This window comes from Eublepharis macularius, chromosome 11, assembly GCF_028583425.1.
Source record: "Eublepharis macularius isolate TG4126 chromosome 11, MPM_Emac_v1.0, whole genome shotgun sequence".
Classification (NCBI taxonomy): Eukaryota; Metazoa; Chordata; class Lepidosauria; order Squamata; family Eublepharidae; genus Eublepharis; species Eublepharis macularius.
The window spans coordinates 2,712,594-2,724,290 of NC_072800.1; positions in this window are offsets into that span (position 1 = coordinate 2,712,594).

Below are 11,697 nucleotides of genomic sequence, written 5' to 3' on the forward strand. Positions count from 1 at the left end.
AGCTCAGTGAGAGCGCCCCGACAAGCTTCCAAGGAACCACAGGGTTCTTAGGAACACAGTTTTCAAATTACCACAAGCACAGACACTAATAGAAGAAAAAAACTCCAATGTGGAGAAAATCTGTGCGAAGGGAACCTTACGTAACCTTCCAATTAATTCACAAGCTATTATTCCTTCATCTAGAGAATGGAATGAAATAACAATGCTAAGCTGGAGGCAGTCCAAGTAATTAGCCAAGACCAGAGAAAATACAAAAAAAGCATATATGGAAGGAAAAACAAGAAGAATCCAAGTGTGAAGGCAAGGGGAGAAGAGCTTGGAAAACTCTGATGGTCCGTACAGACATCCATTACAACTTGCTGCGAAACTGTACTCGCCTTCCTTTGCTCCAGCGTACAATATTTCCTGCTCTCAGAAGCTCAGCAGGGTCCACCTTGTTTAGTAACTGGACGAGAGACCCCCAAGGAAGACCAGGGGCACTATGCAGAGTCAGGCAATGGCAAGCCACCCATGTTAGCGTGTTGCCTTGAAAACCCCACCGGGGTCACTATGACTTGATGGCATTTTCCACCACCATCACCACCACCACCACCACAAGTAAGTTCTGCTGGATCTCCTCAGCCTGTCTTTGTAACATCCTGAAGCCTCCACCACCACCACCGGAGCAATGTTCCAAGTTTTTAAAAATCTGACTTAAAAATAAGGTGCTAAATAAACATTTGGGAGGGAAGGCGGCATGGCGTAGCCCGATCTCATCAGATCTCGGAAGCTCAGCAGGGTCGGATGGGGGGACCGCCAAGGAAGGCTCTGCAGAGGAAGGCCATGGCCAAACCGCCTCTGCTTCTCACTTGCCTTGAAAGCCCCTTGTTGTGGTCGCCATCAGTCAGCTGCGACTCAATGACACATGCATTATAAATAAACATTATCTTGCAAGAGCTTAAAAATACATTAAAATGGTAACAGCCCATCTCTAGCATGGGCGTGGGTGTGAAGAAGAAACTGGCGTTTGATTGGGACCAAAGGCTTGAGGGAGCTGAGCCCACCTTGCAGCATATCCCTTCCCCACAGTAACTCCTGTGGGCATGTCTGTCTGAACATGCACATGCGCCGTGACAAAGCGACTGGGAAACTGACATCACTGGAGCAGATCTATGGATAGCAAAAGACAAGGGCATCCCCCCACATCTGCTCAGCTCATTGATTATACAGTTGGATTCATTATAAATCTTTACATTTATTTATTTATATTTATTTATGTCATTTATAGTCTGCCTTTCTCACTGAGACTCAAGGCGGATTACATAATATAAGATTAGTACAATCAGTAGCAGGACAAGGGCAGGCATTTCCATACAGTGTCAAGAATATTTCCATAAACAATGTCATAGCGTAAATGAATACAAGTTTACAAAGACATCGCATTAGCAAGGTTCCAATATGGGGTTGAAGAATTACTGAAACAGAACTTAATCAGTTCTAGGACCGACATTAAACAACGTGAAGCACAGGTAGTATATAGGAGTACATATTTAAAGCAACAGATAATATGTAAGGCAGCATAATGGTGAAGTCTATGGTTCCTAACTCATTAGCGAAACCTCTGAGACCCCCTCCCTACAATACCACCCTCCTATCTGAGAAAAAGGCCTGTAATGGCACAAATCCTTGAGAAAAAATGGGGAGAGGGGGGCAGGAGTTAGTCTAACTTAAATATAACCACTGTAGCACTGTGGTTAAGCTGTGAATCAGCACTTTACTGGTTCGAATCCCACTCCTGCCAGGCTCAGTAGGTGGTCTGGGGTAAGCCACTCCTCTCAGCCCCAGCTCCCTAGCTGTATTGTGGGGATAATAATAATACTAACTTGTTCACTGCTCTGGGTGAGGTACTAATCTGTGTAGAAGAGCGGTATGTAAGTGCAGTTATTATTATTATAAATATTTCTAAGTCCACTGATTTCAGTGTGAGACGTAAGAGCATCTTTGCCTCTTTCCTGAGGGAATCAGTGGGACTTACACGATTAAATTTGGCTGATTTGTAATCTCAAAAAAGAATGATTCACCACAAATGCTGTTAAAATATTCATCTTAAATCTACCCTCAAGTATATTTGAGAATACATCTTCGAACCTGCTGAATCACCAACCTCCCAGTTCTCTGCCCTTCCCTCTTCGCCAGATTTGAAAAAGTGTCCCTGCACAGTAGTGTGTGACGTTATTATCCAAACCAGAATTTACAACTAAAAGCATTTTGTGGGTGGGGTGGGGTGGGTGGGTGGGAATGGACATTCCCTTCATCGCACTGGAAAGGTGACAGGGCTTGGCCAGCCATTCCCAGAAGGGCACGGATGGATGAACTGGTGGCTTCTGGTAACAGCAGCTGTGAGTGTGAGGGATTGTTTTATGGGAACGAGGGAGACATAAGAATAGTACGAAGCAGAACTCAGCGATGACTTATTAAGACACTATAGACTTCTATAAATGCCCTGAGGAACTGAATATTAAAGAGAGGGAAGTATTTCAGCTCTGTTACTCAGGAAATCATTTCAGTCGTTGCAACCTCCATTTTTTAACTGGATGTCTGTTAGTGGAGTGCTCTGGAGTCCTAACTGCTTGCATTATATGTATGGGGGGAGGGTAAAACACATAATCTCCCAGGGAGTTTACAGTCTACCACAGTAGACTGTGCAACATCAACTGATGTAATAATCTGTCCAAGCCAGCAGGGAGCCGGCCAGAATCCTTGTATTCAGCTTCGGAACGTTCCATGTACTTCACAGGCAGGTCAGCACTCTCTCTCTCTATTGGCTGGTATTCCAGCCCCGGTGGTGTGGGTGGGTGTTGAGAGGAGCCTGCATCCGGGCATGTAGTGGACCCTCAGCAGAACGGTATGGGATGGCTTCAAAACTACCACTTGCAGCTTTGCGTCTAGGTCCACCTGCAGCACTGCCCACAAGTGACGCTGCTTGTCTGGCCCCGCCAGCTTCTGGTTTGACACGATGCTGGACTTGTTCTGGGGTAAACGCTGGCCTGCCACGGCTAGCAGTTGATGCAGATTCTGCCCTGGCCAGCTATCACACTGTCTTGGGGAGGCCTGGAGTCCGGAGGCCATTCCTTGGAGGTCCAAGTCTGTCTCCTGAAGTCCACGTCCCATTCCTGTAAATGGCTCCTTTGACTGCGGCTTCTCCAGAAGTCCCCTGGGCATCCCTCCAGCTTTCCGAACTTTCTTCCAAGCTGCACCTTGTGTGAAATGGAGCTCACGCAGAGTTTGAGCCTGTGCCTTTGGCTGAGCCAGCCAGTCCTAGAGCAGCTCAAGCTGCAGGCATTTGTTTTTTTAAAAATAGTGTTTTATTTCTCTGTTGGATCTTTTCAGGAAGAAAAGTGGGTTCTAAATTTAAAAATCTAGATGATGCCACCAGCTCATGTGGTCCAGGAGAAATATTTTAAATAAATAAAATGCAAGAAAGGAGAGAACGGGATCGTGCATGGAGGAGGGGTGCCGCTGGTGGCCTCCTCTCCTTTCCTTTGGGTCAGTCATGGCTACCCCCTGCCCCTTCCCACTGTCAGTCCTTGCTTGTCTTCTCCCAGAGGCCAGCTAGCAAGAGAGCGTTCCCTCTTCTTCCTCCTCCTCAGGGGACAGGAGAAGAAAGAGTTGCCTCAAGCGGCCGGCATGGACAGGCACTGCCGAAGGCATGGACAGGCACGGCGCGCAGCCCCCGGCCTCTGGGGGGCAGCAGGAGCGGCAGGCAAGTCTCGCCGCATCCACGCTCAGGCCACAGGCGCCCTTCCCCGCCCAGCGAAGACGACCAACTGTGGCTGCCTTTGGCTCCGTGCAGCCCCAGCGACAGGGCAGGCTGGACGCCATGAGGCGCAGGCGGGCTCCCGCAGGGGCCCTGAACAGGCCGAAGCCCCCTTCTCCCAGACGGCCGGAGGGCTCGCCTCTGGGCCGCTGCCTCTGGGCCTGTCCACTGCGGAGGGCCACCGGGGGGCGGGCGGTGCCTAGAGCATTCCCCCCCCCCGGGCTCGGGGCAGAGTCCCCGCGGCACCCGCCGCCCGTTTTGTGAAGAGGATCCGCGAGGCGCTGGCGGGACAGCCCCGCCTGGACGGGGCGGCCAGGCTGCCCTTGAGCCCAGGCGCCGCTCCAGCGGCCGGCAGCTGCGCGGGGGACGCCGCGGGAGGGGAGGCGGAGCCGGCCCAGGCCCGGGCCCCGCGGGGAAGCCCCTGGCCGAGGGGGGGGGGCGCCGGGGCCCGCCGGGGGGGAGCGGTTTCTGGTCCAGGCCAGCAGGTCGATTATTGTTATCATTAATAACCTCAAAGGCCGGGGCGACTGAGACTCTTTCCCCCGATACACGCGCGTCTCCGCCGCCGCCGCCCGCTGCTCCCCCGACTGCCTGTCTCCGCGGCGCGGCTCCTTCGGGGCAGGGCGGTCGGCGGCCGGTGCTGGGCGCCCAGAGCGCGATCGCAGCCTCGGGTCGTCCGCGCCGTCGCAGGGAGGCTCTCCAGACGCGGGGCCGGGCGGGCGGGGGGGGGGGGGGCGCGGCGGGCGGGCCGGCAGAGTCTCACGCCGCGGCTCCGCTCCTCCGCGCCCCGCAGGCGCCCCCCCTCGCCCCGCAGCCCCGCCCCTCGGCGGCCAGGGGCGGGCCCGGGGGCGGGGCCTGGGCCGCGGCTGGGAGCTGCGCGCGGCGGCGGGCCGCCGGAGAAGGAGGGAGTCGCCGGTGGCGGCGGGAGTGCGGGCGCCTCGGGAGGAGCCGCGCCGCCCTGCCCTGCCCTGCCCTGCCCAGCCCAGCCCAGCCCGGGAGGCAGGCAGGCGCAGCACCTGCCGCCAGCCGCGCCGGAGCCAGGATGCCCGCCGGCGCCCCGCGCTCGCTGCCGCCTCTGGCGCTGCTGCTGCCGCTGCTGCTCCCGCCCGGCGGGGCGCCCCGGAGCGGGCTGGGCAGCGCGACCGGCAGCCAAGGTGAGGAGGAGGAGGAGGGAGGAGGAGGAGGCGGGCGGGCGGCGCTCTCCTCTCGCGCCTTCGGGCCGGGCTCTGCGGCGGGCGAAGGGGCGCTCTCTCCCTGGCCGCCGCGCCGCACCGCGCCCCGCTCGAGGCCGAGCCTGCCAGGGCGCCCGCTGCCCGGGCCGGGTCCGGCGCGGGGTGGGTGGCGTGGAGAGCCGCGCTGGCGGGCCGCGCACGGGCTCCGCGGGGCCGCCGCCCGGCCGCTCTCCGAGGGCTCGTGGCTGCGCCTGGGGACGGGGCTCGGGCCGGCTGCCTGCCTGCCTGCCTGCCTGCCGCGCGAGGGCTGCGCTCCTGCAGCCGCCTGCGAGGTGGCCGGGCGGGCGGCGTGTGGCGCGGCTGTGGCAGGGCAGCCTTCGCCGCTCGCGGCGCCCCGGGGGAAGCGCGGCCTCGGCCCGGGGGCGGCGGAGGCGGGGGCCGGCCGTGCCCCGGCGGAGCGGAGCGGAGCGGAGCGGCGGGCCTGGGGAGGGGGGCGCCCTCCCGGGCGAGCCGCTGCCCTCCCCGGTCTGCGCGGCCCCCGGACTGCCGGCGCTGCTGCTTGCGCGCCTGGCCGCCCGTCGCTGGCCCGCCTGGAGGGCTGGTCGCCTGGGGCGAGGGCGGGGAGCGGCCCGAGCGCGGCAGCTCAGCCCCGCTCCCTCTCCCTCTCCGGGCGCCCTGCTTGGGGACCGAGCCCCGGGGCAGAGGCTGCCTGGCTCGCGGGCGGCCCCGGTTGTGGGCAGGCCGCGGGGTGCTGCTGCAAGGCGGAGGTTTCCCCGAGCGAGGGGCTGCTGCCCGGGGCGCCGAGCGGAGCATCCCCGCGCTTGGCCGGAGAGCCGCTCGCCCGGCGGCTGTTCTGCGCCTCGCGCAGCGGCGAGACCGGCTGGGCTTCCCGGCTGCTGACCGCGCTGCAGAGTCGCGTGTGCGGCTTGGGATGGACTCGGCTCACCCGGACGCGGAGCCGGCTGAAGCTTTTGGTCCTGAAAACATCCAGACCTTTGGCGGCGTCTGGAGTTTGAGGCCCTGGTGTGTCAGGTGGCCCCGATCCTGCGCGTTCTGCGTGCGTGCTCCAGGAGGACCTCCTGAACTTGTAGCTGTGCGGCAAAATTCGGAGGTGGTGGTGGGGGGGGGGAGTGGGGAAACCTCCGCGCTTGTTTGCCTGCCGCTCTCCGGTGTCTCCTCTGGTCCCTCTCCTAAGCGCCTGGTAGACGCTGCGCCAGGTCTCGAGGCGGAGCAGCCTCTTGTGCCGAGCCTGAGCTGAGCAGTGCTGTAGCCCGCTGGGTGGCCTGACCGGTTCTGTCGTTGGAAACAAGTCCAATCTCTCCCCCAGATTATTGGGGGCCTTCCTCTGTGGGCCCTGGGCAGTGGGCTTCCAGAGGGTGGCTGCATTCCTTCTGCTGTTCTGAGCACAGCTGAGGAATATTTGGGTACCTTAAAAGAACCGTTTCCTGTGAGCCAGTGGGAAAAGCTGAATCTATCCCACCGCTCCCCCCCATCTGTTTAACGGTGGCCACATCCTCGCTGGGATCGGCTGCACCAACCCATTGATCGTAGTGGGAAAGTTAACATGTTCTACACCTCCCCCTTGAAACCAAAGTGCTCAGGGATTTGCTCTAGAAATCCAGTACTTTTATTTTAAACGTTGGATTATTGACACAAATCCATCACCACATGGCATTATAAAAGTACTGAGTTGGGGTTTTTTTGTCTCTTGATGTTAGGTGCTCATAACTACAATTTTATGTTGATTAGTATTAAAATGGAAAGTCATCTGAGAGAAAACGTCTTAAGAGACGGGGGATGAAATTGGGGTGGGGTGGGGGTTATCCTCTTTTCTGCTGGCTTTCAGAATCTGTCGCAAGCGGAGAGGATGGGCTCCCCGAAGCCTGGACATGCTGTCTGCGTCTCCAGATTTGTAGCCATGTAGCCATACAGCTTGCAAACACTCTCAGGGTACTGTTAGTTTGACGATCAGTTTAACATTAAGACTGAATGGCTACAGAATAGAGACTCCTGGGAATGAGTCAGAGGTCCATTTAACTGCCGTGTCTGTAGACAGCAACCTTTTTTGTTTGCCTCCTAGAAACAGGTATCTGAAGGTACTCTGTCTCTAAACATGGTGATTCCTTTACCTGTCAGTGGTTAAGTGGTTTGGTTGTGAATCAGTACTTTGCTGGTTGGAATCCCACTCCTGCCAGGAGTTCAGTAGGTGGCCTTGGGTCAGGCACTCCTCTCAGTCCAGCTCGCCAGCTGTATTGTGGGGATAATGATAACACTAACTTGTTCACCGCTTTGGATGGGGCACTCATCTGTCTAGAAGAACAGTATATAAGCGCAGTTATTATTACCACACTCTGGGACAATACATCCTATAAGTTAATAATACATTTTTAACTTGAACTTCTCAATCAAAAAGGCACAAAGTACTTTTCATATTTGTTTGAAAAGTTCTCATTTCCTGATCAGGCATTTGACTCTAAACTTCAGCTCCATTTAAAATCGGCCAGTTTTGTTAAAACGGATTGTCTGTGATGTAGTGTTGGAAGAATGGCTTTCTTGAAATGCTTATTTTTGATTGTCTCTCCCCCCCCCCCCCCCGTTGAACTGAGCAGAGTTACTGTGGTGGCGGCTGTTTTCCCACCACGAAAAGAGTGGCTACAATTAATGGGGGATGCTTTTAGTCAGGGTTGCAAAGTAACAGTATAGTTGTAGTCAAGTCCCATGTCCCACTCCCCCCTTTCCTGAGACCTGCTCGTTTTGAAAATCAGGGCACCCTGGCGATGGGCAGAGTAGGCACAGTTCTCGCGCAGGCTGGCTCTCTGGCCCCGTCTGACTGCCTGCCATTGACCAAAGACAGAGCGCTCTAGGAGGAGATTCCGCTCCCCACACGCCTCGTTTTAATGCACAGGGTGCTTTATTGTCCAGACTGTTAAGCTGGCGCAGTTTCTCTATTTTTTTTTTTTTGTATACCGGTGAGTTTCAACTGTATAGAGCCGGAGTGATGCTTTTACAAGTTGCATATAATATTTGTGGATGAGAGTTTTGTTTGTTTAAAAAAGGTACAATGCTGTTTTCTAGGCTCCTTAAATAGGAAATAAGCCCCAAGGAAATTTGTGGGATTTATTTCTGAGTGAATATGTTTAGGATTGAGCTGAGTAAAATGATCTCACACATTTTAATCTGATGATCAGAGCCAGATAAGCACGGCCATTTTTTAACAAATGGGAAAGAGGTGGGGGTGGTGGAGGGCAAATAGTGTGGAGTGTAAACTGGGAGTCTTTCAGAGTGATGCCCGCCTGAGCCCATCAACACCAGTGGACTTGAAAGGCTGCGGCTGGTCTTAGAATTGCACTGTCAAAGGCAGGTGTGTGTCAGTAGCTCATTTCCCCCCAGTGATGTAAGTGGAAAATATCTCTGTCCTGTGCGCTCCTGTTTCCAAAATACATCTCTCAGGGTTTTACTTTATCCCCCCCCCCCCGGGGGCAGATAGGAGAATGGAAGATGCATTTTTCATGCTGTCCAGAGACTACAGCCTCCTTTCAGGTTTGGCATTCTTGTGTGGAGACGTTGCTGTGGTAAGAGAGCATAGGTGCACTGAGCGTGTTGGGGTTACATGCATGTTTAGGTACAAACTCATACATTGAACCAATTAGGGCTTTAAAAAGAATTCATTCTGTATGGCAACCCTTGCAAAGGGTGGTTGTTAATTCCAAGTTTGCGGTACACATTTGTCAATGTGTGTATTAAGCCAGTCTCACCAGAGCTTGGAAGCCAAGCAGGGCTGGTCACTGTTAGTACTTCGAATGGAGACCGCCAGGCAGGGCTGGGCTTGCGATGCGGAGCTGGCGCTTCTGCTCGTCTCTCACCTGGAAAACCTGGTGGTCCCGGGGTCACTCTCGGTTAGTTGTACGTGGCAGCACACAGTTCTTCTTCTTCTGTTGTGTTTGGACTTTGGTTTCAGGTGGACATTTGTGTAATGGATGAAGCAGACCAGTTACATAGAACTGTATTAGTATATTGCATAGATTTTTAGTAAGTCCTATTGTTTCTTTTTCTTGTTTCAATATATAATTTATACAACCCTCCTTTGCTGTCGGAACTAGTTATCATCGTGACTCAAGAGGGGGAGTTGTAATCCCCAAATCCCCAACTCAGATCCCTGCCACAAACTCTCCGAGTACCCTTAACTAAGTCCCAAGTTCCAATCCTCCCCTCCCACCAATACGGGGGACAGTATTTGCCTCACCTACAGAGTGTTTGAAGGATTGTGATAATGTATGAGAAGCACTTCGAATGTTTGCCACACACTGTTCCGTTGCTTGTTGTTGTTGCTCCACGTGTGTCAGAGAGATGCCGACATCCTGTTGAGGCTACAGGACTGGACCCAGAGGCCCCCCACCCCGTGCTGCAGTCATGGGATGCGGTTCCACCATCTGGACAGACGCAGCTCCTGGTGGCGCTCTGGTGCAAGGGGCGGGGGGAGCCTTTTCTCTGGCAGCCGGCAGGGGCACTGATGCTCTTGGAAGGGCTGTTGTTGTTGTTGTTGTGGACTCTGCGTTTTCTTCGGAAGCTGCAGCCCAAAGACAGAGAAGGAGTTGGAAGGCCGTTGGTCTGTCTAGCTTCGTGTTGCTCGTTCGGACTGCCAGCCACTCTCCGGAGACAGGCCCCTCCTTGGCCGGTTTGTGGTTGTTCTCCTCATAAGGAGCACTTGGGGCTGCAGACTCAGTTGGAAAAGAGTTGCTCAGCTCTGCTTTGGTTGCTCAGAAGCAGTTGAGGGGATGTGGTCCCAACTGTGGAAGAGTCTGCTCTTTGCAAATGTGCATATAGGTTTCAGAAACAACGTTTAGCTTAAAGCCACCTGTGCCGGGCAGTGGTCAGATAGATTTGCGGCTGTCGCTCTCCTGTGGATTTCTTCTGTGCCTAGAATAGCTTATGCAACTAGCGGTAAAAGTGTTCAGTCTCATTGTTGAAATAGGTGCAGGTCTGTTGTTCTTCTCACTCCTTTGTGAATTCTTCTTCGTAATTGCAACATCATTTGAATCAACCCAGACATCTAAATCGAGGATGTACAGATAAAGTACATCTCTTGTAGCTGCTTGTTGGGGGAGGGAACAATTTCAGAAGGAGAGTTCTAAATTATTGCTGCGGTAACTGCATCAAAGTCAAAATAATTGTTCGAGTCATAATAGCGTACGGCCAGCATTGCCTCCAAGTATCATCTTCAAGCAATTATTTTCAGTGATTGCATATTCCTGCACACAAAGGAGCTTTCTAATATAAAAAAGTTGCTGATAGACCTTCAATTTATGGTTTTCCTGTGTGAAACAGGAAAAGCCAGTTGCAAATGATTGTTAGAGTGCATTGAAAGTGTGTTATCCACTGTGTGTGAAAGGAGCCAATAAATACCTCAACCCAAACGGTGTGCAGGGCTCGAACGTTGGATTATTAGCCAGTACAACCGCATTGGGACAGATATTTTATGATTGCAGCATTACGTTCCAAGCAACTTGGGGGCAGCTACATTATGAATGAAAATGTCTGAGAGCTTTTCAGTCTCACCTAGAACGCAAAGCGTTACTCTAGAATGGCTACCATCACCCGGCTGTGTGTGTGACTGTGACCTCTAGGTCAGGCTTCTCTGGGATGGGCTGCAGCTGATTTGTCAGCCTAAGCTGAGACAAAGCAGGTCAAGGAGTACCCTCAACCGGCAGACCGGGGCCTTTGATGGGGGTACAGCTGCAGCCACAGGGACCCCACAACTCACATCAGCAGAACTCCTAACCAGCAACAACTCCCCCTTCTCTGGATTAAGCTTCAGTTTGTTCACCTTCATCCATCTCATCACTGCCTACAAACTGAAATAAAGACTTGGGTGCATTTGTTTTAGCCACAGGCCCTAACACAATGATACATAGTGCAGCATGGCGTTGGAGCCAGTGGGCAAGCCTTGCTTTTCGTGTTCTTGATGCAGGCTGCAGTGTCAAAACCAAAAATGAGATATGAGTGAGTTTGGGATGAAATGCAAATCTGTTAAACTTTGGATGATTCCAGGACCAAACTCTGCATTGCTTGAGTATAACCTTTTTTCTTAATTTGCAAGTAAAAATTTATTTTTGTAAATTTGGCCAATGGCCTTGAGCAGGAGCAACTAAGCTTGGTAGCCAGTAGGTTGTAGCACCCACAGTACGGAGTGACTTTGTGTAAAGAACCACAATACTGTGTATTCCTGTGTATTCTGTAGACCTAGTTGTACCTATTTGCTCCAAGACTTTTGGAAAGAAATGTATTTTAGTTTTTCCTCTGTGACAAAACTAAATGTGAGGTTTTCCCAAGAGAGATGTGAGTTTTAGAAAGGTGAACAATTGTTTCCATGACTTGAAGTGTCGATATTTTCCATGCTTTGCTCTAGAGTCTTGTTTCCTGGGGCAAGGAACTGAGGGCTCCTGTAAAATTTCCTTTAGCTATAAATGAAGCCCCTAATCTCTTCCAGGAAGGGGGGGGGCTTCACCACCACCAGCCTCCCTGCTAATTTTGATTGGGGTGTTGAGGAGCTAAACGGTGAGTGATCTGTGCACTCTTGCGGCTTGGGTCTGTGGTGTGCGCACCTCTCCTTTCTCCCTCTGAGGGAAGAGCTTTGCAATCATCCTCTCCTTGACACACCTGACAGGGAAATTTGTAGCAGTGATCCCAAAGCACATTTGCTTCCATTTAAGCAGGTATGCTCAGAATTGG